Here is a 6,080-nt window from a genome sequence, read left to right as displayed (position 1 = left end):
TGCCAGCATTGCAGGCAGTGGCTTAACTCTGTGCCACAATGGCGGTCACTTTATTTAAAGAATTAGGTTTTTTATTTGAAAGATTAGAATGACAGAGGAGAGACAGATCCTCAATCTTCAGTCCCCTGATTTACTCACCAAATGACCACCATGGCGAGGGCTGGGTCAGGCTAAAGCCAGGAGCCAGAAGCCTGGAACTCCATCTGGGTCTCCCGCATGGGTGGCAGGGACCTCTGTACTTATGTGAGGAACTGGTTTTTTGTTTGTTTGTTTGTTTGTTTGTTTAAGATTTATTTATTTGAAAGGCAGAGTTAGTGAGAGAGGACATCAGAGAGGTCCAGGCCAAAGCCAGGAGCTTCTTATCTCCCACATGGGTGTAGGGGCCCAAGTACTTGGGTCATCTTCTGCCTTACCAAGCACATTAGCAGGGAGCTGGATTAGAAGCAGAGCAGCTGGGACTTGAACTGGTGCTCCAGTTTGGGATATCGGCCTCACAAGTGGCAGCTTAACCCACTGTGCCTCAACACTGGCCTCTACTGGATGTTTGGATGTTGATTTATCTGCGAGATTTCAGGAGGCTCATTGCTAATTAGTTCTCCTACAAATCCTGTTCTATTACCAGTAGTGATTACTTCCTTTCATAAAAGAAAAAGGCTACCAATATAACATTAACCCACCACTAAGAATACATCTGGGGGTTGGCACTGTGACGTGGCAGGGAGGGCCGCCGCCTGCGATGCCAGCATCCCACACGGGCACTGGTTTGGGTCCTGGCTGCTCCCACTTTCGATCCAGCCCTCTTCTGTGGCCTGGGAAACCAGTGGAAGAAGGCCCAAGTACTTAGGCCTCTGCAACCACATGGGAGACCCAGAAGAGGTTCCTTGCTCCAGGCTTTGTATTGGCATAGCTCTGGCCGTTGTGGCCATCTGGGGAGTGAACCAATGGATGGAGGACCTCTCTCTCCCTCTCTCTGCCTCTCTGTAACTGCCTTTCAAATGAATGGATAAATCTTAAAAGAATAAATACATCTGAACAGCTTGAAATTTTAAAATCTACAAGGCAGAAAGGGGCAAGTATTGTGACACAGTGGGTTAAGTGGCTGCTTGGGAGTCTTACATCCTGTATCAGTGCCTCGTTGGAGTCCCAGCTGTTTGCTTCCCATCCAGCTTCCTGGTGTGCACATGCTGGGAGGCAGCAGATGATGGCTCATGTACATGAGTACCTGTCAATCATGTGGAAGACCTGGATGGAATGCTAGGCTCTTGGTTTAGCCTGGTTGAGTCCCCACTCTTGTAGTTGTTTGGAGAGTGAACATGCTCTGCTTCCAATTCAACTTCCTGCTAATACATACTTTGGGAGGCAGAAGGTGGCTTAAGTACTTAGGTTCCTGCGACTCACGTGAGACACCCAGATTGAGTTCCAGGGTCTTGGCTTCAGTCTGGCCCAGCCCTGGCTGTTGACTGGCATTAAAAAATATTCACTGATGGGGTGGGCATTTAGGCTAGTGGTTAACATGCTGGTTGGGATGCCCACTCCATACTAGGGTACCAAAGTTTATGCCTCAGCTCCACTTTTGATCCCAGCTTCCTGCTAATGTGTACCTTGGGAGGCAGCAAGTGATGGATCATGTGTCCCTACCATGTGGGAATCCTGGGTTGAGCTTTTGGCTCCCAACTTTGGTCCTGCTGGCTGTTGACTAAACAAGTTCAGAGTTGGTGAACTCAAGGGGCTTCCATAGCCTAGACAGCTCATAGCAAGAGTCTCGGGTGATTGCTGATGTCATAAATAAGAGGGCCGATTGTTAAATCAACAACGGGAGTCACTGAGTACAGGCTCCACATGTGGGATCTCTGTCCTTAATGTGTTTTACTATGAAACTTAAAAACAACACTACTAGTCGAACAATGCCCTATACCTTGTGCGGTTGTGTGAGTGCAGCCTGTTGAAATCCTTGCTTAGTGTATACTAAGTTGATCTTCTGTATATGAAGGTGATTGAAAATGAAACTCGGGCCAGCGCCGTGGCTTACTAGGCTAGTCCTCCGCCTTGCGGCGCCGACACACCGGGTTCTAGTCCTGGTCGGGCGCCGGATTCTGTCCCGGTTGCCCCTCTTCCAGGCCAGCTCTCTGCTGTGGCCAAGGAGTGCAGTGGAGGATGGCCCAAGTGCTTGGGCCCTGCACCCCGTGGGAGACCAGGAGAAGCACCTGGGTCCTGCCATCGGATCAGCGCGGTGCGCTGGCCACAGCACGCCGGCTGCGGCGCCATTGGAGGGTGAACCAACAGCAAAAGGAAGACCTTTCTCTCTGTCTCTCTCTCTCTCACTGTCCACTCTGCCTGTCAAAAAAAAAAAAAAAATGAAACTCGATAAAGGGCGGGATGGGAGAGGGAGTGGGAGAGGGGAGGGCCGCGGGAGGGAGGGAGGTTGGAGTGGGGGAGCCACAACAATACAAAAGTTGCACTTTGTAAATTCACATTTATTAAATAAAAAAAAAGAACTTATGGGGGGGAAGCCATTGTAATTCATAAACTGTACTTTGGAAATTTATATTTATTCAATAAAAGTTAGAAAGCTGAAATAAACCAGGTTCATAAAATGGCTAGGAATGAGGAGTGATTTGCATAAGATATTATGATTCTTCTGCTATTAAACTGATTTTTTTCATTGTCCCCATGTCTCAGTAATGACTTAAGATTCCAAGGGGCTGGTGCTATGGTGTAGTAGGCAAAGCCGCCACCTGCAGTGCCGGCATCCCATATAGGCACTGGTTCTGGTCCTAGCTGCTCCTCTTCTGATCCAGCTCTCTCTGGCCTGGGAAAGCAGTAGAGGATGGCCCAAGTCCTTGGGCCCCTGCATCCGTGTGGGAGACCTGGAAGCAGCTCCAGGTTCCTGGATTCAGATTGGCCCAGCTCCGGCTGTTGTGGCCATTTGGGGAGTGAAGCAGCAGATGGAAGACTGACTCTCTCTCTCTCACTCTGTCTCTGCCTCTCTGGAACTCTGCTTTCCAAATAAATAAGTCTTAAAAAAAATATTCCAAAGTTCTGGTTGGAACCGTGTTTTACCTTAGATGACAGGGGTAGAAGGAGTATCCGGCTCTTTGTTTCTATAGTGAAATGATACTGTCCCTGTCCAGATTCTCACAGTGGTGAGAATAGGAAGGGTGCTTAAATGCTTGCTTGCAAAAAGTTTACAGCTGTCTGCTGAAACCCCAAATCTTAGACAGAGTTGAGATTGTGTTCTTTTGCATGGATGGAGGTCTGGAGTCAGTGGATAATTGGATTAAATCAAGTTGTGGTTAAGCCCTGTGAGTATGATGGAGAGAGAGAGGAACAAGAGAGTTTGGGGTGTGTGCAAGTTTGTTTATGGTAGCCGGCCAAGTAATGTAAGCTGCTTAAGGTACTTAAGAGAGATAAGAAGAGGTACCCAGTGGTCAGAATTTCCACACAGGGGTAAGATGACCATTGGAGGATGAGTTTGGAAGGAGTTATAGTTAGATAGCATTGTTTGAGATTGTAGGTTTCAGTTACTGGTAATGATGAACTCAAGGTTACAAGCTTATAGTTTGTAAGCTTAAGTTGTAGCTGAGGCAGTGCAAAAGTCAAAGTCATCAGGATAGACAGCTGACAAACTCAGAGCCCACAATATTGGGAGGATCATCTTTGTGGGTATTTATCACCAAAAATGTAAGTGAAGTAGCATTGGGAGTGAGACAGGACCTAAAATCTTAAAGGAATGAGGAGGAATTGGGGAAACTACACAGTAGATAACTTCAACAAGTACCCAGGTAGCTGATGGTCTTTTTTTATAGAGGAACTAGCAATTAGGACAAAGAACCCTATTCCTCCTCCAGGCGTAGTATGGGACATAGAGTGGCTGCCATTTGAGAGGGTTGCAGGGAAAGCAGTGTCTTCCACAAAAAAATTTTTTTTTCTATATGATAAGAGTAACAGTCAGGGGCTAGCACTGTGGCACAATGGGTCGATCCCCTGTGCCTGCAGTGCCAGCATATGAACACAGGTTGAAGTCCTGGCTGCTCGACTTCCAATCCAGCTCCTGCTGAGAAAGCAGCGGAAGATGGCCAGAGGCCTTGGGCCCCTGCCATGCAGGTGGGAGACTTAGATGGAGTTCTAGGCTCCAGGCTCCTAGTTTCAACCTGGCCCAGCTCTGGCTGATAGGCCACACTCTGTCTCTTCCTCTGTGTAACTCTGCCTTTCACATAAAGTAGATCTCTAAAAAAAAGGCCATGAAACAGTTTGGAAGAGCATGGGTCATTTTAAAGAGAACAGCCATTATTTTGTATTGCCTTTGCAGATTCTGGCCAAGTATTGCAAGATTTTTTGATTTAAGACAAGATGGAATTGGGATTCTTGTGTGAAAAAGCTTAAAGTTTTGGCTTTTTAAATACTTCATAGGCCCAATAAAACATGTATGCTTTAGCCATTCCAGTCATAATTTCGTGAACTCTGCTCTTTAAACATACAAACTACTATGGTATGTAATTGAAAGTTAAAAAAAACCTGTGATCACCGAGCCGGCTGCCTTGTTGGGCAGGTTTGGGAACAGGCTGCGCCTGTCGAGACCGCAGGTGTAAGCAGAATGACTGTAAGCTGATCACAGCAGCATGTAAGCTCCTGGATCCTCATCACCGCTTGTTAATTGACTACTACATTATATCTTTCCTTTTTTTAAACTTTGAATTCTGATGAGGAGTTTTCCTTAAGGAGAAACACACTGAACTTTAAACTTCAAATAATAAAATAATGCTTCCTTTCATATAGAGGGAAGCCGGAAGGTTCTTCAAACTTCAAAAACTAGTAGTTAATTCTTAAATAAATGTTACTATTACAACATATTCTTTGTTTCTTCAGAACCTTTAGTTTTCCTTTGGTCATAATTATGACCGAGAATTTATGGACTGAAGTAGAAATCTAAAGATGATGCTTGGCTCCGTATCATCTTGCGCAGAGCAGCAACCCCCACTAGGCTTAATTTCCTTATCTGTATAGCTGAGATTAAAATACACACCCTGCCTACTTCACAAGGTAGCTGTTGAGATCAAATGGAGATTGTGAAAAGCTGAAATCCTCATTTTGTATGAGTGCTTTGTCTTAGTAAGTTACTCAAATAATAAGAACTTTCCTGAAAGTCATTAGCTTGTCTCAGAAAACTTTTTAGATAGTACGTTAATTTATGTAAAATTTCAGAAACATCTTGAGTTTACGTGGATATATAATCCACCTCTAAAAGCAACTTTCCTATTGAAAGATAACACTGTGGATAGTATTTGCGGGAGGTAATGGCTAAAATATTCTCTTAGTTTTATAAGCTTTGGTTATACTGTGGTCAAAAATCTTGTTATTTTGGTGACATTTGACACTTTTTTTTTTTTTTTTTGACAGGCAGAGTGGACAGTGAGAGAGAAACAGAGAGAAAGGTCTTCCTTTTCTGTTGGTTCACCCTCCAATGGCCGGCACGGCCGGCGCACCGCGCCTGTCCGAAGGCAGGAGCCAGGTGCTTCTCCTGGTCTCCCATGGGGTACAGGGCCCAAGGACTTGGGCCATCCTCCACTGCACTCCCTGGCCACAGCAGAGAGCTGGCCTGGAAGAGGGGCAACCGGGACAGAATCCAGCGCCCTGACCAGGACTAGAACCTGGTGTGCCGGTGCCGCGAGGCGGAGGATTAGCCTACTGAGCCGCGGCACCGGCCATTTGACACTTTTTTTAAATTTTATTTTAAAAGAAGAGTTAGAGAGGCAGAGAGAGAGAGAGAGGTCTTCTATCCACTGGTTCACTCGCCAGAAGGCCACAATGGCCTGAGCTGTGCCAATCCAAAGCTGGGAGCCAGGAGCTTCTTCTGGGTCTCCCACGTGGGTGCAGGGGCCCAGGGACTTGGGTCATCTTCCACTGCTTTCCCAGGCCATAGCAGAGATCTGGATTGGAAGTGGAGCAGCTGGGTCTTGAACCAGTGCCCATATGGGATGCTGGTAATGCAGGTGGCGGCTTTATCTGCTACTCCACAGTGCCAGCCCCAATACATAGTTTCTTTAGGATCATCCATCACCTTCCCTCCCTGTCTCATCTTG

The sequence above is a fragment of the Oryctolagus cuniculus genome, chromosome 1 (genome assembly GCF_964237555.1).
Source record: "Oryctolagus cuniculus chromosome 1, mOryCun1.1, whole genome shotgun sequence".
NCBI lineage: Eukaryota > Metazoa > Chordata > Mammalia > Lagomorpha > Leporidae > Oryctolagus > Oryctolagus cuniculus.
This window is presented reverse-complemented; position numbering follows the sequence as displayed.